Source organism: Parasteatoda tepidariorum, chromosome 1 (assembly GCF_982258835.1).
Source record: "Parasteatoda tepidariorum strain Cologne lab strain chromosome 1, Ptep-v5.0, whole genome shotgun sequence".
In the NCBI taxonomy this organism is placed as follows: domain Eukaryota; kingdom Metazoa; phylum Arthropoda; class Arachnida; order Araneae; family Theridiidae; genus Parasteatoda; species Parasteatoda tepidariorum.
In genome coordinates, this window is record NC_141755.1 from 90,292,450 (window position 1) to 90,316,934 (window position 24,485).

The 24,485-nt window shown below is 30.6% G+C and overlaps 1 long non-coding RNA gene across 1 annotated transcript; it reads right to left on the reverse strand.

Moving 5' to 3' along the window:
- Window positions 1–241: 241 nt before the first annotated feature.
- Window positions 242–20,447, reverse strand: LOC147816609 (uncharacterized). The gene is made up of 6 exons (XR_015435490.1): window positions 20,299–20,447; window positions 20,022–20,077; window positions 17,042–17,146; window positions 9,691–9,726; window positions 5,443–5,469; window positions 242–395 (listed from the first exon to the last, which is right to left on the reverse strand). It is a non-coding gene; the product is annotated as an uncharacterized LOC147816609 (long non-coding RNA).
- Window positions 20,448–24,485: the final 4,038 nt, after the last annotated feature.

Here is a 24,485-nt window from a genome sequence, read left to right on the forward strand (position 1 = left end):
CCGCGTAGGGTTCGGGTACTGAAAGTCTGGACAAGTGGCATGTAATTGTCGGATGCATTTCTAAACATAAACGACTGTGAAAACAATGAACACTAATACCTGTGTATTTTTCGTTTTATTTTACTCCATAAGAACTTATGTTAAGACTGTGTTTTTTTTCTCGCGATTAATCAGTTGCACCTTTAATAAAAAAGAAAGAAACACCATTCACTGCAAAAAAAAACACGGTGTATCTCAGTTTTTAATCATATTTTATTGAAAAATAAACTTTTAACAAGCAACTAATAATACACAGGGTATTTTTCGTTTTCTTTAGGAATAGTTGTAAAGACTTTTCTTGGTGTTCATTTGACTTGATTTGAATGATTTTTCCTTCTTCCTCACGGTTGGCATTCCTAAAAAGATAAGTATAGTAATTTTAACTTAAAATACGAAGGAACTCAATCAACTCAAAGAACTCAATCAGACTAAAAGAACTCAATCTAATTGTAACATCTGATAAAATTAAATACGTAAAATTTTTTGTATAAAAATAATTAATTTATATTTATTTATTTATTCTGTTTTCATATAGTTTATTATTCGGCACAACTAAAAAATTGTGAAAAATTTTTCACGCACCAGTGTTGCCTGTTTGCATCGTGGTTTAAATTTTAGAAAAAAGAAAATATTTTGAAAGCATTTTACTTTATGACTATTGCTTTGGTTTTTCTACCAATAAAATAGCAAACGGTTAAAAAGCAATAAACTACTATTATTTAAATACTATTCAACAGCTTTTAAATATTTTTTTTTTTTTTTTTTTTTTTTTTTAAATTACGCCCGCCATCGTCTTCTCAGACATAAGGCGTCTTGCAGTCCAATACAATACTGAAGTAGCTCCAGAAGGTGAGAGGGCACAAAAGTCATCAGAGGAACGAATGTCAAGAAGAGAGGGGCAATCTAATAAATGCTCCCCAGTCATTGGCGAAGTGCTACAGAGCACACAAAGAGGTGAATTGACCAAGTTAATTTTAAATAAATGGGCCTGTAAGTAGTCATGTCCGGTAATTAATCTAAGGCAAGCAACTCCCTCAGCTCTGGGAAGGAGGGAAAGGTGAGAGCGCTGCTGGTCATCAAGAAGGCTAGCCCAGGATTTCCCATAAGTTAAGTCCCTAAGAGCAGATATTGTTCTGTGCCTGCATTTGCTCTTAAGAAGCCGCCTTGCATTTCTAAGAGGAACTGGATGAGAAGATGGATGCAGTGCTGAAGCCTCTCTAGCCAACATGTCAGCCCGTTCATTTCCGTAAATGCCACAGTGGCCAGGGATCCACTGGAGGACTACCTCTCTTCCAGAACAAAGAAGAGAGTCAATGCGTTGTTTACACTTAAATTCGAGTTCAGAGGGATATAAATTATATTCAGAAATGGTCTGAATAGCAGCCTGAGAATCAACAAAGATAACAATGTTTTGTTCAGATGGTTCACCAATAGCTGTAATAGCCATAAGGATTGCAAACACTTCTCCATCAAAATTATCTGCCCAAGTGTCAAGAGGTTCTCTAAGGCTGAAATATTTGGAGTAAGCACCAGCTCCAGCTCTACCAGTTGAAAAAGTGGCGGATCCATCAGTAAAAACCTGCAGCCATTGCTCGTAAGGGTATCTCTCGTGTATAGTGGCCAGAGCGATAGGATACAACTCGGTCTGGTGGAAGTCCGATTTCCGAACAGGCAGTACCAAGTCAAATCTGGCAGTGGCATATCTCAGAAGGCCCGTAAAAACAGGTGGCCTATAGATGCAAAGTTTGGAGTTGGAGACCTCAAAGATCTCTGCAAGTCTCCGGTACTCAAAAAGAAAGGAATGTTGAGATTTAAGTCTAGTTTGAGGAAGATTGTAGTACGGCCAAAAGTGCTCCTTTCTCAACAATCTTTCACCAAGAGAAAGGACAGCATAAGTTCGTTTGTCAGATAAATTATAAATTTCTGTCTGTAGCTGCATGGCAGCAATAGGGGTTGAGATCGCAGAACCAGTGATGAGCCTTAGTGCTTTGTTTTGAACCAAATCGAGTTTTGATAACGCACTGTCAGAGGCAGTAACAAGGATTTCTGAACCATAGTCAAATACGGGTTTAATGTAAGAAGTAAAAGTGGAAGCAAGGACACTTTGGGATGAACCCCACTTTATTCCAGCGAGACGTTTCAATAGACCAAGGCGATTTGTCACGCTATCTGCCACTTGATTTATGTATTTAGTCCAGGTCAGTCTGGTATCAAGAGTTATGCCCAAGTAGGTAGCACAATCGGTCCGACCCAGAGTACTATTTTTGTATACCAAGTTAACATTAAACTTTTTGGTACTAAGGGTAAAAAGTTCAAAATTTGTCTTTTCCGGGTTAACCTTGAATTCGTTGTCCAGGGTCCAGGTTGCCAGAGCCTCTAAAGCCAAATTGAGTGTTTTCTCCAGCATAGAGATATCAGAGCCAGTAGACCAAATAACAAGGTCATCGGCATACAACAATGATTCAGTCTCTGGAACAGCATTTTTAATGTGGCTCAAAAGGTCATTTACCATAATAAAGAGGACAGGACTTAAAACTGAGCCCTGTGGAAGGCCCTGTCTGGTTTGCCCATACCCTGACTGAGAATTGCCATATTTAATGTTCAAAAATCTTTGTGAAAGAAAATCACTAATCCACTTAAAAAGATTTCCATACACTTTCTTATGAAGCAACTTCCTAAGAAGCAATTTTCTCCAAACTCTGTCAAACGCCGATTTAAAATCAACGAAGACAGCAAGTGTACTTTGCTTCCTCTGGAAGCCGTCCTTAATATGCTGTGAAAGTCTGACGATCTGTTCCGTTGTATTGTATCCACGTCTGAAACCAGCCTGTCTCTCAGAGATATGGCCACCATAGTCCAAAAAGAACTGAAGCCGATCAACGACCATTCTTTCAGTTAGCTTACTTAGGATACAGGTCAAGGAAATTGGTCTAAAATTCTGGATGTCCGTCGGGTCTTTTCCATGTTTCAAAATAGGTATAACATCAGCCTTTCTCCAGAGGCTCGGGAAAGTGCCACCCCAAGTTTTGTTTATAAAATTAAGGATTGTTTGTTTAGCTTTAACGCCTAGTTCCAAAATAAATTCAGGGAGGATGCCATCAGGACCAGCACTCTTTCCTCTCTTCAAGCAACGGAGTCCTCTCTGAAATTCCTTAGCAGTGAAAGGTGAGGAGAAAAGGCAGTTCCATTCTGGGTTATCACCAGAGGGATTTATTTCACCCCTCTTAATCCTAGTCTTTGGGTAAAAATTACTAACCCTGCGATAAAGTTTCAAAAAAGCTTTGGCAATATCTTGGTTTGAGGTTAAAGTTCTATTGCCAACCTTCAAAGGTTGTTTGCAAGGTTGTGTGCGCTTTCCATTTAGAGCAGATAGAAATCTAAAAGCTTTTGGTCCATCTTTTCGATAGTTCATATTTTCCAGAAACTTGTTAAAAGAAGAGCGTTTTGCATTTAAAATCTCTTTCTTTAAAATGGCCTGGCTTTTTCTTAAGGAGATACAATCCTCTAGGAGGCCAGTGGATTCTGCCCTAGCTCTTGCATGGTCTTTTTCTTCCTTGTGCGCCTGAAGCTTATCATTCCAGAAAGGTTTTGCATTTTTAATGTGACCCCTAGGGACACAAGCATTGGCACATTGCAAGATTGTGATAATGATCCGATCAAGGGACGTGTCATTATTTTCCTGTAAAGGGCAGTTTCCCAAAAGTGAATCTGTTAGTTCTGCATACCTCTTCCAGTTAGCCTTGCTCAAGTTCCATCGAGTAATTCTGGGTTCTTTAGTCAGTCTTGGCTCTGAGATAATCACAGAAAGGATCTTATGACCAGCACCACCAGGAGCCATGATAAGGTCGTGTTTTATCAAAGGTGTTAATCGTGGGTGAGACAGCAATAAGTCAGGATGAGAAGAACTGCCCCCATATGAAAGAAAAGTAGGTGAGGCCTTTGAGTTTTCAATAAAATCAATCTGGTTTGTATCAATAAAATCTTCTACCAAATTGCCAATAGGGCAGTTTTGGTCATAACCCCATCTGGTGGAGTGGGCGTTAAAATCACCTAAAATAATGGAGTGTTTATTCCAATCCACAATGAGAGAATTTAGGTCAGGTTTATTTCGAGGTGGATTATAAATGAATGAAATACGAAAGCTAATGTTGTTTTTCCACACTCTCAATTCAATTGCTTCCAAAAAGTCAGAGGATGTCATGGTATGTTTAATCAGTGGTTCTGCAATGAGAGTGTCTTTAACGAAAATAACAATTCCAGATGCTATTTGGCGAGAGCGTCTAAGAGAATATGATTTATAGTTCTTCATTGGGAAAAAATCAAGCTTGTCAGCAGATGAGCCGCTTTCAGCAATACCAATTGCATCAGGTTTTTCACGAGAAATAATATATTTAAGTTCAGTAAACTTGTCAATAGTAAGGCCACCGGCATTCCAGAAAAGAACCTTAAGGCCGGGGTTGTCCGTGCCCTTGAAAGGACAGTTTTTTAAAACATTTTTAAAAACCTTCATATAGTCTTCAAGATCAGTACAAGACAGCAAGATATTGGCGAAGGCTGTAGCAGATTCAGCATTACCCAGGGTGCACCACGAGGAGGCCTGCCACACTACACCCCGCTTTTAAATATTTAAAATATATATATATTAAAATATATATAGATATATATTTAAATATTTTAATACACCATTAAATTGTTTTTATAATTATTTATATTTATATTTGAAAAAAGTCGAAAAGAAAAAAATTATTCTTATGATTAGGAAATTCTTTAAGAGTTTTAAATTCTCATAATTAAAAGTTCTTAACTCAAACTAAGACATAAATATTGCTATTCAAGGTAAATATACAATTTTAACACTTTTCAGTTTTATACAAAAAATTAGAAACAATGTTTTTATTGGTTTTTCTTTTTTTTAAATGCGTCAGAGATAATTAACGAATATCTTCATAATGCTGCCGGCAGGCTGTGTAGGAGTCAGGGAACTGTCCTTGCATCAGAAAGGTTCTGGGTTCGAATCCCGGGCAAGGCATGAATGTTCTTTCCTTCTTTGTACTATCTGTTCTCACTGTGGGAGCGACGTTGGCCCACCTGATATGGTGCCCCTGAAAGAGAGGCCAACGAAATCGCCCTGTATATGCCAGAATTACCGGATGTTAACGCAGGTGGGCATAGTAAGAGAAAAAAATCTTCATCATACTCATTATTTGTATAATAAAGCTCAAAAATTGTAGAATAATACATGCATTTGTAAAAGCTTCAGAAGTGTGTCAGAACGTTGATAGGTTAACAGCAGTATAATGAAACATCTAAATATGTGCTACTGCTTAAAAAATAATGAAAACACACCCATTAAAACTCGTTAAAAGGAAATACAAATTCACAAAAATACAACATTTTACTTACTTCCATCTTCAAATATTCATTCAAATCCTGTGAATACAAATATTTAGTTAATCATAAGATATTATGACACTTTAATCATAAAATCACTTCAATTTACGTCAATTTTGATACATAAGAGGTAAATAAACACATTGAAACATTAAATCATTAAATCAAATTGGAAAAGCGCACAAGGCAGCAGAAACCAAATTTGTTTTACATAAAATAGAAATAAGACATACATAAATTAGACATATATATGTCTTATTTCTATTTTATATCATAACACTTTATTAATGTTATTTCTAACATACTATAGTTAATAATTTCTCATTTATTCATTTGTATTGCATTACAAATGAAACAATAAAAGTTTTATTTCTCTCAGTCTAAAATATTTTTTTAAAATAATGAAAATGCAGTTTTGATATTCTTATACTAATATTTTTTAATTGATGTTGTTAATATTTGCATTAATTGCGGCCGACTTTTCCTTTAAAATTTTAAGGAACATAAAAAAATCTTTCAAACGAAACAAAAATAATTATATTTACTAAACTCTTTTTGTAATTCATTGAGTTAATTTTGCGTGATTTGCAATGCTGTATATCTAAAAAGACTAGATTATTTTTAAAGACTATAGTAAATTCAGAACTCATATAGGAGCAATAAAAAATTTTTACAGCTTGCAATCTCTTTGTTAAATTTTGAAGATTTGTAAAGTTTTACGTCTAAAAACAGACAAGACTGTATTCTAGTATTTTATAAAAATTACGGAATGTATTATTCATACTGGAGATATGAAATCTTTTAAGCTCTTTATTTAATTTTATAGATTTGTGAAGTAGTAAGTTTAGGAACATACAAGACTATTTATTAAAGCTTCAAAAAAATGGAGAAATAGAAAATCTTTACAGCCTATAATTTCCTTATTCGAATTTAAAGATTTGTAAAGTTTTATGTCTAGAAACAAACAAGACTATTTACTAGTATTTTGAAAAACTCAAGAAGGTATCATTCATAATAAAAATAGAAGCCTTTATAACTTGCAAACTTTTTATTTAATTTTATAGACTCGCAACAGTATGTCTAAAAATAGACAAAGCTATTTACTAGTATTTTAAAAAAAATTCAAAATGCATTATTCATAATGAAGAAATAGAAACTTTTATAGCTTGCAAATCTTTTTATTTCATTTTATAGATATGGGTCATTCTCACAAAAACAGTCATTTTCATGTCCCCAGTATATTTTATGCTTGTTTTACAGCTTCAGCTAAAAAATTCAGGGAAAGTGTCCTTCAGAATGCAAGCTAACAAAAGAATAAAAATAAAATTATCAATTTTTATTTTTTATTTATTTTAGGTAATTAAAATATACCAATATGTCATTCCCTCTCTTGTCCCCACTGCTGATTTAAAAAAAGAAAAAAATTGTTTCTGAAATAAAAAAATTTTTTTTAACAAATTCATGTTTTTTATTTCAGAATACTGAAATATAGAATTCAGAAAATCAATTTTAAATTTAATTTCAGATAAAAATATTAACACAGCACTATTTTAAACTTTGTCCCCAGTGTTTCGCGTCATTCCCTCACAACAATGTTTTTATCACCTGCAATCTTCTTAGAATAAAAATATTTTAATAAAAACTTCAGAAGTTAACAACTGGCATCATAGAACAAAATTGCAGCAAGTTTCCATCTTCGAATTAAAGAAGCTTTGCTGTGGAATAAATTTGAATGAATCAAACCAGGTAAAATTTAATACATTTGTCATTCCCTCACGTCATTTTTTAGAGTAAAATAAAGACAACTTCATCGAGAAAGTGGATAATTATATGTTGCTTACTTGTATGAATATAATTGTATGTGATTGACTTCAGAAATTATTTAGGCCTAACTGTTATTTTTAAATTTTATTGAATTCGTCATTCCCTCACTAGTGTATAAAGTGAGGGAATGATTCAATTCAATTTTTTGTGTTCAATCGTGCCAGCCAATTTTATTTCCCAAACCTGTAAAAACTATTAAATATATAAGACTAAATTATAATAAATATTAGATATACTTAGTATGTTATCATCTTCAAACTTTAGGTAGATGTAACTTAGATAAAAACATGTATTAAAATAAAATATCATTCCCTCACTATTAGTGTCATTCCCTCACTTTTTAAATAGTGAAAATAATTAATTTACTTATTAATTAATTTGAAAAATAAGCTGAAAAATTAATAAATTAATTTATTCATTTATTAAATTAATTATTAATTATTATAAATTAATTAATTATAAATTAATTATTTAAAAAATTAATTAATTTAAATATTAAGTATAATTTATAGGATACATACTTTCTTTATAATGCCATTACATATTTCTATTAATATAAAAAGTTTCAGAGCTTTTTATTCACTTTACTTTTTTGGGATTTTATGAACTGAAAAATGACAGTTTTCGTGAGAATGACCCATATATATATACATAAACACACAAGACGGGTCGTCAGTAGTTTTTAAATAAACTATTCATCCTTGTGAAATAGAAGTCTTCGCCACGTCATTCAAAAAGATTTGTTACAACAAGATTTGAATTCAGCTTTCAATTGTTTTTCTTAATCCATCTATCAATAGTTTTGCATAAAAATAAATAAACAATACATCTTGCATTTTTCTGATTAAATTATGCAAAAAGATTCCTGTTACCTATTGGAAATTCAAGTGATACATATCAGTACAGGGAGAAGCTAAAAGGTTAATCTTATCAGAAAATCAATCTCGTTAATTTTTAGCCATTTATTTGTTTATATCCTGTTTTGTATTCTATGTATGGAAAGTAGTAAGTCTGTTTCTGTATTACACTTATGTTGATAGTGCACTTGATTCCTTGCTATATTTTAGACTAGAAAATAATGAAAAACGTTGATTATGTATTTATTTACACATTATATTCTAGAGAATGAGAAACGCTGTTACTGACTCCATAATACATCGTATTTGTTACTTATAATTTCCTGATATAAGTTAGTCAATCAAGAGTTAACGTATGTTAGGCCAATTGACACAAAAATTAATTATATCATTGAAAATGATAAAGCACAGATCAATCAGTTGATTTATACATAAAAGTAGAACATACTCTGAAAAAGAATATCTAATATTTAAAATTAATGTTCGAATTGTGGAATGACCCGTTATCATTAAAGCTGGAAGTCGACTGACTAAAGCTGTTTTTGTCGCCACTAGATGGCGTTCCAAATTCAATCCAAAATTTTTAGTATTGATTAGTTAAATAACGAAAACTGAGTATGAAAAAAAAAGCAAAAATCAGTGATGTAAACCAGAAAATTACGGTTGGAAAAAATTCAGGGATTAAAATAATATCAAGTATACTAACACTTAAAATAGCTTTAAGAGAAAAGTAGGAATAAAAAAAAATAAAGAATTAAAAAAAAAATAATAACTCCTCGAAATCGGAATGAAAGTTTTGTCCTTTTTCTTTTCATATTCACAATTATCTTCTTACAACTAGTTTTTTTAAATTAGCATCCAGATATTGTTACGAAGTTGGAAATGAAAAAAGTAATTTTGCAAATAAATTTTTTTGAAGTTTGAAAATTGACTTCACAGTTGAGTTTTTTTACTCTTCAAAAGTACTGATGCCTGCTTGTGCTGTATAGTGTTGTGATGTCAACCGACGTCACCTTCCGTCATTATTGACGAATCAATGACGACAGATTGTAGTTGCTGAAAAACGGCGCTACCTCACCGATCCAGAGAGTACATAAATACGTTACTAATAGATGCTCATCGATAATCTTTGTTACTTAAGCCCTGGTTTCTTAAGACAGGACGCCGTCAGCTGGAAATCAGCGTTAACCTCTGATTGGTCCATTTGTGAGTTTGATAGTATACGTCATCGAGTTCAAGATGAGCGTTCGAATACGTACACTATCAAACTCACAAATGGACCAATCAGAGGTTAGAGCTGATTTCCAGCTGACGGCGTCCTGTCCTAAGAAACCAGGCCTTTACTGCTAGCATGTTATTTGTTATGTTCTGTTGGTGCATTAATTATATATTTTAAGTTATCGTGTTTCGTAATAGGAATACTTCGTCAAGGATGCACACAGTTTAACAACTCTGCTCTTATGAATGACGTACTATGATACACCACATCTTTCTATAGTCATTTGTTCAATGTTTTAAAAACTAAGGTCTGATATTGTTTGAGTAAAACACGTATTTTTTATACAATAACAATACTTACATCACCCTCAAGTTTATTCACTAGGCACTCATGGCACTAAAAAATTAAAAAAACAAAATTAATGCAGCATGTTAAAACAATAAATTTTAAAAAAATTAGTTGTACCAAAAACAGAACTTGAAATAGCTAGTTAAAGAAAAAAAATTGATCTGTTGTAGTACTTATTAAGCTCTTGCCTCCAAGCGAGTACTTGCAACTCAAGAAGAGGCGAAGTGATTATGATTTATGACCACGTGATTTATATCCGATTTAATTGGGCGTCGTTAGACGTGAGTGTCAAACCCATTTACTTTTGAATCAACAAATGTCACGATTTACCTTCGATGACGTCACTTGCAGGTATCCAAATTCCAGCGAGGTACTTCAGGTAACATTTCCTAAGTAAATTACTTGACACTGACTTGAATTTGAGTATTTGCCTTTATTCGCTAAGGTCCTTATTTTAAGTAAAATTTTGGATCACATGTCTATGTTTGAAAGAGAGCTGTGAAGTCGGAGTTGGAGAAAATTTTGAAAGGGTCGTAGTCTTAAAAATTTTACTCGCTCTCACACCGGTTAATTAAAAGTTAGGTTCTATAGGTTAAAAGAAAAAAGGCAATTTTTTACTTTATAAAAACTAATTTACCAAATATTTATAATTTATACGTGAACAAAACTGTTACTCAAATGAGTGCAACGAAGCGACTATGTGACTGTCAGCAACCACCGATTTTGGTCATTCAGAGTAATATATGTATACATGTATATATCACACGGTCACACACATACATGTATATATATATATATATATATATATATATATATATATATATATATATATATATATATATATATATATATATATATATATATATATATATATATATATATATATATATATATATATATATATATATATATATATATATATATATACAGGGTGTCTCAGTTAAGCGTTTCAGAACTTCTGAGAGGGGTAGGGGGCATCCTGACGACTCGAAATCATATAGCAATGTGGGGTCGGAAATGCTTTCCTGAAGCAGTGACGTACACAGAAGCACCATAAAGAAAAGAGACCGTAAGTGAAAAATCGTTTTAATAATGCATTGAAAAAAGCATAAGGCACATGGGTCAAAGTAAGTGTTCGAAGTTTCTGCCACCGGCGACAATGCACACCTCACATCTCCGGTGCATGGGCATCCGAACATTCTGCAATACTCCAGGCATATCTCGAATTTCCCCGGCAGCTACTGAGATTCTTGTAACCAGCTCCTCAGCATTGTCAACGGGGGTGTCATAAACCAGTGTTTTCATATGACCCCAGAAATAAAAATCAAGACATGATATGTCGGGTGACTGAGGAGGCCAACGCACTGGAAAGCTCGGTTGGAACTTACGAACAACGCCATCTACCGCGTCAGGAAAGCATTTCCGACCCCGCATTGCTATATGATTTCGAGTCGTCAGGATGTCCCCTACCCCCCTTTGAAGTTCTGAAACGCTTAACTGAGACACCCTGTATATATATATAAACACAAATTAACATGAAAAACATGAATAAAATAAAAAACTAAATTGTAGAGAAACAAGAATGGTAAAAGCAAATAGTCGTTATCAAGACACATCTATTGCTATAAATGCGATATTTCTGAATAAAGAATAATTGTCCTGAAATAAAAATTATTCTTTATATGTGTCGATATCGCAAAAATCCTTATGTTGCAAAAAATCATGAAATAAAAGAAAAATGTAAAAAGAAATCAAACTTACCGGCGTGAATTAAAACGCGGTTTAGGTTTGAAAGTACAATAATAAAACAGTTAACAAAAATCGCGAAGATGTAAAATATTGGAAGTTGTGCTTATAGCTTGAATCGAATAAAATAAAATTAAAAAATATATATATATATTTGATCGAAGAAGAAGAAAAAAAATTTTTTTTAAAGTAAAATATTAGTGCTGCCATCTATGAGAAACAATTAGTAAAAATGTAATGGAATTGAAATAATAATAAAAATGTTTGACGGATTAATTAAATTAGCAGACTAAGAAAAAAAAAGAAACATTCATAAGGAAATTAATTTAAAAGTCAGTCTGTCAGGATAGAAATCCGTTTATAGGTTTTATCCTTCATTCATACAACCCTACATGATTTTAAAGTATACACGTATCACCTGCATTCATTTGGAGAGGTTCTTTATGAACCAGAGCCCATTCCACTTATACAAAAATAATAAATAAAGAAAGAAAGAAAGAAACTGTTTATTATACTGGACAATTAAAATTAAATTAATTTTAAGAGGCTACAAATATTAAAAAGTAACTAAGAAATATTTAACTTATCCAGTATAAAATGTCATACATCCAAACTGTTCCGTCCAGTGGCTTTAGGAATATTTTATCATAGTTAGTACCTACCTTGAAAAAATCATAGCTTATTCTTAAAACAGAAAAATTAAAAAAATTAAAAATTAATGTACCAAGTCTTTTAGGATATTTTTAAAATAGAATTTAAGAAATGAACTAGGAAAATGGCTATTAATTAAATCGTTTCTATATATATCAGTATCTAATAAAAACTCGTTATAGTTAGAATTATTCCTGTAAAATCTATGAATTTGATTGGCAATAATATTAGAAAAAACCTTATTGGCTAAGTTAGAGTTAAAATCTATGTATTTTTTAACTGGAAATTTAAAATCATTTCTTTTGTCAAAAAGTTTAACTGTAATATTTTTATCTGCATTAATATTAAGAGTCAAATCTAAAAAATTTGCTGAAGAATTACTATTATTTGTTTTATTAAGAATTAATTCATTTGGATAAATATGTTTTGCTAGAATATCGAAATCATTAAAATTAATAACTAATAGATCATCAATGAATCTGAGAAAGAGAGAATCAATTGGAAGATTAACAAGTGATTTTACAAATCTATATTCTTGTAGAAAAAGAAAAATATTGCAGATGTTAGTACTAAAATTATTTCGCATGGGAATACCATTAATTTGTTGAAAAAGGTGGTCATTGAAAAGAATATAATTGTTGTTAAGGTTAATATGTACTAGAAAGTTCCAGTTATCTTTATTAATAATATCACTGAGATTAAACATGCTATGAATTTGAAGAAGGTCATCATGAATTTTATTTGTTGGAAGGGAAGTATATAGGTTTTCGAAATCAAAACAGTGAATTGAATCAACATTTTTTAAAGTTTTTAGTGTATTTAAAACCTGAATGCTACTTTTAATATTCTAATTTAAATAGTTATTATTTTTAGTAAGTTTATTAATTTTGCTATAAACTTTTTTAAGTATGTTTCCATATATATATATATATATATATATATATATATATATATATATATATATATATATATATATATATATATATATATATATATATATATATATATATATATATATATATATATATATATATATATATATATATATTCAAAATGAAGATAAAACAGAAGAGAATTACAGGCATATGAAAAATGGGGGGAAAAATAATAATAAAAATGACCAGGTACTGGGGAAAAAAAGGATAAAAAATTTTATCAAATTCCTAAAATAAAATATATTATCTTTCCATCAGCCCACACGATTATATCCGCAAAAAGAGTGCTTTCTGACATTGTATCAATATAGCCAAAGCAAAATATATCAATACAATAGTGTAAGGAGCACTAAAAAAATGTTTTACAAAAATTACAACAAATAAAATGGAACACAATAAGTAAGAATAAAACGTAAAAACAGAATAAAATAAAAAGATAAAACAGAATAAAATATAATCTATAAAGCGAGTAGCGAATTAAACTGTGCTTGCATGAACTTGAAATTTCTCAAGAATGATTTAAAAAATATTTTCGTAACAAGATTGCCAGATTGCAAAATATGAAAACAAAAGCGCAAATTGAGCGTAACTAGAGGAGTTTTGTTTTAAAGTGCCGTTTTTACTGCATTGCTGAAGTGCGTTTGATTCGCTAGTTACCAAGGATGGGTCCGAAGTGGATATGCGCAAGGTAATATTATACTGGATAATTTAAAGAAGTTAACCATAAATAATTTTAGAAAATAAATATTTATTTAAGAAAAAAATATAAAATAGAAGAGAAAAACATGAATTGCTTGTTTTGCACATAATTTTAGCCGCGGATTTGCCCGAAATGGATTTGCAGATGGAAAAATTATATAAATTAACAAATAAATCTTTTTAGTAAATATATCCACAAAAATATACGATTAATTCAATGATTTTATATAGAATTTTATTACTTTAGTTGGGTATCCATTTTTTTTTATCAAATTTTGAAAGACTTTATCGATTCGTTTTTTGGACAAATAAATGTTACTACCGTCATTCGGGGCTACTTTGTGCAAATTCGAATTTGGCATTTTTCAGGTGCTGCTATTCAGTATTATGTTTATTTCACGTTGAAAATGTGTGGAATTTGAAGATAGAAGTCTCTTCTATTACTACAAACATTTTTTCGAATTTTAAAACAATCTCAGAGTGTGTTTCGTTCATCCAATGTCAGGAACTTTCCGAGGACGTCGGATGTCGAAAGGTGTGCGTGTAATTTTTAGCTGTGAAATGCAAAGGCGTTGATAAAACAATTGTCGTAAGTGCAAAATTTTTTATTTATATATTAATAAACAATTATATCATGTTAGCGTTAAAAAAATTTGAAAATAATTAACACATAAACGGAAAATGAAAAAAAATGCACTTTGGGGCTACTTTGCGCAAAGTTTCATTCGTTTTTTTTTTTTTTCGACAGAAAAATGGTCAGACGTTATAAAAAAATACCTGGAACAAGAAACTACCGTGATTACACTTTAGAAAAGCTGCAACAATGTTTGCAAGCAGTTGTTGGTGGTATGTCGATTCCAGAAGTTTCTCGGAAGTACAAAATCCACAGAAATACTATCTCTAATAAAATTCACAAGAAACACATGAAACGTGCTAGTAAACTATTATTTTTCTTCTACAAAGAGTTTTCTAATGAATTAATCAAACGATTTAACACATAAAAATATATTTTATAGGACATCAGGTGATTTTGACAGAAACTGAAGAGCAAGTTCTGACATGTTCATTCAAGCATGCTATGTTCAAATGTATCAATATTATAAATGTTAATGAATATGAAATAATTATTATTATTGAAATATCATCCATTTCAATGTTAAAAAAAGTGATGATTTCCTTCTCTTTAAACTCAAATGTTTTGAAATAAACATTCTTTTAAAGAAAAAAATTCTTCAAAAAAATGGATTTTTAAAGCTGAAAATTATTTTCAAACTAATATCTTTACATACCTTGATGTTTTTTGTCTTTAAAAATGTCAACAATTAACTTTTTTAACAATTTTATATTAATATTTTACTAAAAACATGATTATTAAACTGAATTCCTACCGCTGCACAAAGTAGCCTTGCAAACTTTGTGCAAGGCATGTTTTGACTTATTATTCGTAAATATTACATACAAATAATGCCAATGTTGATCAAATTTACTCGTCTGAGTTCAGTTATGAATATAATATCGATAAATTTTACTAAAGTTTGAATTAACATAGTTTTTTTACATGTCAAAGTTCAAATCCTGCACGAAGTCGGTACATATTCTTTTAATTCTATTCATTTCATTAAAAGTGGTATTTAAATAGATGGTTTTAAATAGTAGTATTAAATAGATGGTTTTAAATAGTGGTATTAAATAGATGGTTTTAAATTGTGGTATTAAATAGATAGATTTCATATGTCTGTAATTTTCCTTTGTTTTATCTTCATTTTGAATTTATCTAATGAGTTCTGTTTACTTGCAGCTTATGCGCAATAAATGAAACTTATTGTTTTTCTTAATTTTCTTCGTGTTTTTTTGTATTTATTTATTTTGCTGTATGTATATGGGTGATTCTCACGAAACTTGACATTCACTGTCCCTTGCTCCAAGATCTAATACTATAATACTAAAAGAAAAAATTTTTAAAAAAAATTAATAAATAGCACTGCTGTTAGCAAAAATGACTTTGCACTAGCATTGACTGTTTTGTATAGTACTTAAAAAATTTAATTGAGTATCAAAATGTCATTTTCCTGGCATGTCCCAAGCAATATTTCCAATAATAACTAGCTTCAAAACTTCCCATATACACTAAAATTTCGTTTAAAATAATTTTTTTTCATTCAATAATTTATTTGTCCCATTAAAATCTGTCATTTTCCTGGCTACTTTTATTTAGTGATTTATAACCAAAATAGATAGCGCCAGGAATCGATATCTTATGTTAATAGATTGATTAGATACCCTCCTATCTGAATATGTCTTCTTGCATGAATAAAGAACCAATTTTCTGGCTTAAAATCTATTTCAAAATTTTTTTCAAGGTCAGTAGGTTTTTATGTTGTTATTTTCCTGGCTTCTTGAAATCATTAATAACAAAAACTACATAGATTTATCTGAGTGATTTTAAGAAATACTGTTGTTTTCTGCAGAATATAAACGTCTTTGGCCAAAATATTAAATTAAAGTTATATGCTATAAAATGGCGAATTTGTCATTATCCTGGCTGTCATTTTCCTGGCTTATGAATGCCAGGACATAGAAGTGTTGACAGAAATTCTTTTTAACTGCTAATACTGTAAAGGGGGAAAGCAAATATTAACCTAATACCAAGTTTATGTATGATTGTAATATGCTTGGATGTAATCAAAGTTATTTATTTATTTAATGATTGATTATTATACACAATTTTATTCTGCACATATCAGCAACAAAAATTTTTTGTTTCTTTCTACAGTGGATAAAAAGAATTAATTTAAGCAATTTATGGTCCATCTAACATAAAGGCTTAAGTTGAGTTACTTACTATTACCTTAAAATGACTGTTTTTTAAACTTCTAAGGTAATATGTCATTTTCAATTGTCATTCAAGATTTGGTGAATTTCTATTTTGTTTTTTTTCTCGAGCAAATATCAATAAACTACACTGCTCTCGATAAGACATTAATAAGTGTAGCTAAAGAAGTATACAAAAAAAATTTTAGATTAATTTGAAGACTTTAAATTTGAAGAAATTTTTTGGTCCGAATTGTCATGTTTCGTGAGAATCACCCATATATATATACATATATATATATTGAATGTATACATATATACATATTTATAATATTAAATTTATGATTTACTGGTTCTAGATTATATGAACTTTAACTGACCACATATCATATTTACTGAGCGATCTTTCTTTCTTTTTTTCGCTCTCACAGTACAGAGGTAAACTATGTTCTTCCAATTAAGTAGCAGTAACAATAAATACCCTTACAACCATCTAAGATAATATTAAAATTGCTACAAACGCTTTTTAAGTCTTCTACAGAGTATTCGCAATACTTAGGTGTTCCCACCTCTGGTCCACAAACTTTTGTTTGTTCCTCGCATCATGTACTCTGAATTTTGTCGATCTGGAAAACATAGTAAAAAGCATTGAAATCCAACATCATCAGTTGCAAAGTTTCATGCGAAAATAAAATAAAAAGTGAAAACCGTGAATAATTTTTGATATAACGTTTGAATTTTCATGGTCTGGGACTTTATGTCAATGGTATAAGAACTTAGCCTTAAATATGCTAATTTATTAGAACAGGCGATATTTTAAGTTGCTGAATTATACACAAAAGTGGACTTGGACAGCCGACTCAATTTTGGGTAGTTATTTTTCTAATTATTATTATAGTTTTTTTATTATTCTATGTAATATCAGTCTAAAACATTTTGAAATTTAAGGTATAAAATTTTTTACATCAGTTTAAGGAATGAAACTTTAAATAGCAAAATATAAAATCATAGCTAACTAGCTAGAGAAATTTGCTTAAATATGAGCGAGACTTTTTTTGAATTTTGCTAACTCAGAACATAATATTCGTGGCAGGAAGTTTTTAATTGCTGGCGAATTTAATTAAAATAAGCTCATCCAAATCGTCATTTTACAACTATACAAATTTGTACAAATTTTTAATTTCAGAGATTAGTTTCTCCTCGATATCAAAATCTTTTGCGATTTTAATGCTCTGTTGGCTGTTGTTCGACATTGCTTCTGTCGTTAACGTTACGCTGTAATCCAACTGCAGTTGATTCGGACTGCAATTGTTCTTCAAACTGAGCATTCGATGACGTGTGCTGTCTAACTCACAAATTGACCAATCAGAGGTTGGCGCTTGCTTCAAGCTAACGTTTTGAAGCGTCGACCTGTCCTAAGAAACCAGGCCTTAACATTAACGACAGAAGCAATGACGGGCAACAGACAACAGAGCATTGAAATTGGCCTAGATTTGGATTTCGAGGAGAAATTAATCTCTGAAATTGAAAACAAAATGACCTAATTTGTATAATGTAAGATCTAAATCTTGCAAAGATTCCGTGATTAAAAACAATCTGTGGTTTCAGATTGAAAGTTCATTTTTTTCCCTCTAAAGCACTGGTCGACAGTAACACAATAAAATTATTGGAACGAACTACGTCCCCTCCGCAGAGGATCAAAATTGTGATGGCATGTCTTCGGATCATCCTCCGGGATGCTTCCCAGACCGTCGCCAATAGCCCATTGTGCAGCTCTAGTGCGACGTAAATTAACAACAACAACAACGAGCTACAAAATCAAAATAAATATTTGTTTGCGTCATTAACGCATGCGCAATGCGAGATAATGTCAGCGTTGAACGACTGCTCACACTGAGCTTATTCCCTCTGATGCCCAGAGAAGGAGCTTGTCTCAAGAAACCAAACTCTAAAAAAGAGATTGATTTTGATTTTTTTAAAAATTTAGCTCGAGTTTTTATTTTTCATTCCAATTTGTTTGAAAGTTATTGAACTTAAGCTTTAAAAAGTTTAAGTGTTAAAAGTTAAAGTTCTCTTTTTACAAATTTTCTCGCATTCTCTTTTGTTTCTTATAAGATTGGTCTGTTATTTTAAAAAAACTTCTTGTTTCTCTCGAGATGTTTGTGCCGAAATTGAATTGGTGTCGAATGCAACAAAAAAAGAGCTAGAAAGCAGAAAAAAGAGATATTAGATTTTGCCAAATGCCAGATGTGAATTTGAAAATTTTTACATAACTTTTTTTTAAAAAAATTCACGAAAAAAAAATGTTATTTGAGAGAGATGAAAACCATTTGCTATTACACTGTTAAACATTTTTTGGAAAAAAAGGTTGAATGACAATTTATTTAATTGTTATTTTACCATAATAAAATAAAACAGTCAAATAACCATAAATAAGATGGTATTCAAACCGTTAACGTTAAAGAAAACCGTTTATTAACTTCCTTCACATAATACGGTGAAACAACCAGAATTTCATAGCAGCAACTAAGTCCACTTAATGAAGACACTTTCTCCCTTGCAGATGAGTACATATTATGACCATGAGGGCTAATCTGTCCATCTCATGACAGTCAGAACAGAAGTTCGAATCCCAGCATTGACATCACAATATTTCTTCACATGAAGAGTTTCCAGTGTCCACAATATGTGACCCTTGACAATTAGAATAAGATACTCTCATCTTATTCACTCATAGATGGCAGCACCATAAAGCTGTTGAACTATCTTTAATGTCAAATAAAATTTCTTTTTTACGGTTTTGAAAACATGCTAGTTATAAATGGTTAAAAAAACCGCAAAAATAAAAAAAAAATTCTTTACCGTAAATTTTACAGTTAATTAGATAGACAGACTGTTGCCGGTTATTTTACCATAATTTTAGAATGAAAATTCTTACAGTGTATAACTGTTATAATTATATATCTATTAGTCTCGGTAACGAGTAAAATTACTTTTCATTAGTTTCTTTTTATTATGTCAAGCATTTTGCATTCTTTATTTTTTTTTCAAGTACAGTCCTAATTTTTGAATGCAGATATAACCATTTATTTTGTTACAATTCTGAACAAAATGCTGTTACATAAAAGTATAATAATCATGTCATTTCATTCATAAAATGATTTATGTTTTATTTATTTTTCTTTTTTTTTAAATATATCGACTTTAAAGCAGAAGAAAAAAACAGGGATGAATGCAAAACAACCCTGGAGGTTGGAGAGTGGAGCAAGCTGAGAACAAAGAATATTTTTCAGAAGAAAAAAATAATCACTGCCGATTGAATCATGTTGTTCCTGATCAATTACAGACCAATCGGAGTTTAAAATAATTTGCGGACAAAGCTTAGAGGTCTTACTTGTGTCGAAGTTAAATAAGCCCATTTTATTCCAAATATACAGAAAAAGAAGAAAAAAATTTTTTACCTAACTTTTTCAGAAAATAAGCTCTGAGTATGCAACTTACTAATGGTTCAATAATTTTCCTCATGCAATCTGCCGTCACCATATCTCTTTCAACGCCTGCAAATGTCAATCACTGTCTGAGAACTCAAAAACTTTAATTATGCAAATCAATACAATAAAAACAATACAGCTGTTAATTATAATTTCTTATAGCACGTCCAATTACATGACCATGGACTGCACTTATTAAAAAGGGATTGTTTAGTAAAATCATTGAGTCAATGATTTAAAAAAACGATAAAAATATTGAAAAAATAGAATTAATTTGCAAATCTTACATATTGCATTTTGCACTTTTCCTAAGTTAATCTCCTGACCGGCACAGGGTGTTCCAATGACAAAAATCAAGCAAATTACTGAAAGGAATAGAGTAGACATTTTTTTATGAATTTTACTTGAAAATTCAAAGATTTCGAAGTATGCAATGCTTTTAAAATTCGTCGTGAATATTTTATATATGATGAAACAAGGAAAAAATTCAAAACTATATCAATACAAAATAATAAAAAATGTTGTAAAGGAAGTTACCACTGATTTAAATAGGCAAATAAAAAATTTTTAGGAGTTGTTTACAAATTCGAATCCTTGTTAGCTCCTCACGAGAGAATGACACGTAATCTTTCGCAACAAATTTGTGAAAAACATACAAATTTTGAAGAAATTTTTTTTTATGTATATCAAAAAACAATTTCATGCTTTCTATTTCCATTTATAAATCAGCAATAGTAAATATAAATATAGATAAAGACCCTTTGCCTTGCATTTTTTCCTTTCAGGAATAATACTTATTGTTGGCAAGGGGTTATAAAAATGTTCTAAAGGAAGTTACCATTGACATAAATAAGCAAATAAATTTTTTTTTAGGAATTCTTTACAATTCCAAATCATCGTCAAAAGAAAACACCTCACAAAAGAATGGCGTGTAATATTTCATTGCAAGTTTCTGAAAAACATGTAAAGTTGAAGAAAACAAAATTTAATGAACATCTATAAGCAGTTTTCTATTTTAATTTATAACTTAGAAATAGTAAATATAAATATAAACAAATACCTTTTTCCTTGCATTTTTTATGTCAGATTTCACCCAAACTTTAAAACAGAATATATTTTTTCTTTGTTTGTTCAGAAACTCAATTGAATTAGTTTTCTAGCAGTAACTAAATCACAAAAGGTTCAAATTGATAAATTGCACTCTTTATCTTTCGGTGAAGTAAATAAATTCTCGCATTAAAATTAGATCGAAATTTTGATTTATAATGATATCTTTTGAGAAATTTTTAATTTTTTACTAAAAGTTAATTAAGATTTGTGATATATGAAGCGAAATTTTTAATTTTTTATTGAAAGCTTATTGAAAAAAATGCAGAACTGGATATTATTTTTTAAGTCATGATACATGATTGCATTTAAAGTGCAATGTTAAAAAAAAATTTCTAAAATTATGGTCAAATAATTGGCAGCTGTCTGTCCATCCGATTAACCGTAAAGAACATTTTTTTCCTTTATGGTTTTGAAACCAGTTTCAAAAAGTATGGCACACAAACCATGAATACAAAAAATACAGTATTTTAACCATTTACAACTAACATTTTTCAAAAACGTAAAAGAAATTAATTATTTAACTAGACATAGGAGCTTGACGTTTCGTAAGGTAATGGACATTGCAGAGTGGCGGATACTGGAAATTCTTCAAGTGTTGAAGGGAATGGAGGAAATATTGTGGTGTCAATACTAGGACTCGAACTCCAGTACAGCTGGTCATGAGATTGAAAGATAAGCCCGCACGGCTGTGATATTTACATTGTTGCAATGAACTAAGTAGCTTCATTAGGTGGTTCTAGTTGGTGCGATAAAATTCTCGTTGTTTAACCGTATTAGGTGAAAGCAGTTAATAAACGTTTTTCTAACAAATTTTACAGTTTGATTACCATTTTATTTATGGTTCTTTGACTGTTTTGATTAAATATGGTAAAATAACCATTCAATAAATTGTTATTTAACCATTTTCGCCGAGAAATTTCTAACAGTGTATGATATAAAAAACACGCACTAGAATAAATAAATTAAGTCTAACTAATGCTACATCACATTCGAACAAACAAATTGTTCCAAACTAAAAATTAAATCAATAGCAAAATGCAAATTTTAAAAACTATGCTTTTTAAGTAAAAAGTGAAAAACAAGTAATTTTATTTTCCACTTACCTATTTTAAAATTTTTTTGCAGAAAAGCACTTTCGAGTGAAGTCGATCGAAATATCAATAGTGATAGAAATAACATAAGATAAAAATACATAAGATAGAAATACATAAGATAACTTAAGTTATCTTATGTATGCACGTCTTCCGTTTTAAGTTTAAAAATATAAAAAATTGTTTTTTCCTCTTTAACCTACTTATTATTGTTTTATTTTACGATAGATTTTTTTTCCTTTTAGTTTTATGTCTATTTGTTTCTCAGTGTCAAAAATTGGCCAAAATTTCTATTGGAGTTAAATTTTCCCTTACATTATTTATAAATTTGTATTGGCATCAGGCATAGATCTTGAATTGAAATTTGAGCACAGTGACTAGTCGGAAAATAGATGAAATTGGGATTGATTATAAGTTCCTTTCGAGAATAATATAGCGATAAATTACGCTTTATAGATTGAGAAAACAGCATGACAAAAACTACTAGAATATGATAAAATTTACTTCGTTTTCGGTTCTACGGCTCTTGTAAAAAAAACATTAAAATAGAATCTTACAATGAGTAAGAAAATTTCATATGTGGTTACTATAGTATCTTAGAGGATAGCATAAAAACCAGTTATTCAGTTAAAATTACTTTTCAGTTTTGTACTACAGTAAAACCTCTCCGTAACAGTATTTTGGGGGGGGGGGAAAATAAATTTATTGTTGTACAGGGATATATTGTTATATCTAGGGCCTACATACTTTGAGGACACAATAAGATTTTCTTTTAATTTAGATGTTATTTATGTACTAACTATAAATATATTGTTGTTGTGCTGTTGTTTCTAATGCCACTTGCCTGCTTGGTAAAACCGAGCCGGGCAAGCCTACTTGGTAAAACCGAGCAAATTTAAGGCAGAGTGAGCGGTTCTTGTTTTCCAGTGGCGCCATCTATGGCCAAGAATTCGACTTCTGCCATACCATACGTCGCACCCGTTTATAGGGCGGACCCATTCATACATCTATTCATTCATCCACAGATTCGTAATTTTGACCTGAATCTGAGAATGATAGATTTCCGATTCAGTACCCCCAGAGTTATTGATTTGTTATGGGAACATGGAGGACTTTTGCGACTCGACAGATTTAACGTGCATCAGTCACTTTTACACACTTTTACTTATCTATATTCGGCCGGCGGTGTTCGAACCCATGAACTCTCGGACATGGGCCCAGCGTCCTACCGACCAGGCTATCCCGGACCATAAATTATTTATATATTGTATAAGAAATTAATTTGGAGAGTGTTAATTATGGTAAAATATTTAAAACAAATGAAATAAATTCGGAAAATAAGATCGTAAAGATACCTGAAAACCATTTTTATTGAAAATAATGTGATATTTTTGTTTATTTATTTACTTATTTGACTGTCAAGTCAACCAAGAAAGTATATATTGAAGCCAAGGAACGAAAATTATTTTCGTTTTTGAATGGTGCTCCACCCACCCTCTGCAGAAAAAAATGTTTATGTGATGCTTGTGATCAGCTTTTAACATAAAGGGAATGGAATCAGATAGGAATGTTACAACTGTGACTTCTTAAGAGATGATGGAGGAAATTCTAAGAATGCAAGCTCTTGGGATGGTCAAGAGTGAATCTTCTCTTGTCAGAAAAGATGAGGTAATAAATGGCAAAAGATGATAAAATAAAAAATTTTGCATTATTTGAAAACCAATAATAAATGGAGAAAATAAGGTTGAAGTTTGAAAAAAAAAATCGTTTTACAGGGGTTTATTGCTTCAGATAATATCGTAATTTTGAGAGGAGCAAGACATTAATTTATATGCAAATTTGTCGGGACCACGAAACATTATAGTTATAAAGGAATTTATAATCGTAATAATGGATGTTGAATTGGATATCGTAGTAGCGAGAGTTCACTGTATTAACTAAATGTAGGGGAATGGCAACAATAATTTTTAAAAGCGGAATTTCTAGTAAGCGGTTACCATATAAACAAAAAATTACCAAATGAAGGGTTTAAATACCGTATATTTTGGTTTTATTAACCAGAATTATGGGTTTTTCGCTGTGTAGCCGCCAGAAACTGATTGAAACTTGCATTGTTATAAAATACGGTGCACTAATAGAGATTTTAGTTCTCCAGATAGTCGGAAGAAGGTTGAAATTTTGAGTACGAACTTCCCATTCGCAGTGACGAAAGCGATTCAATCTATTAATTAAAAAACTTCATTTACATTGTATTTTAAACAAAAATGCCTTCA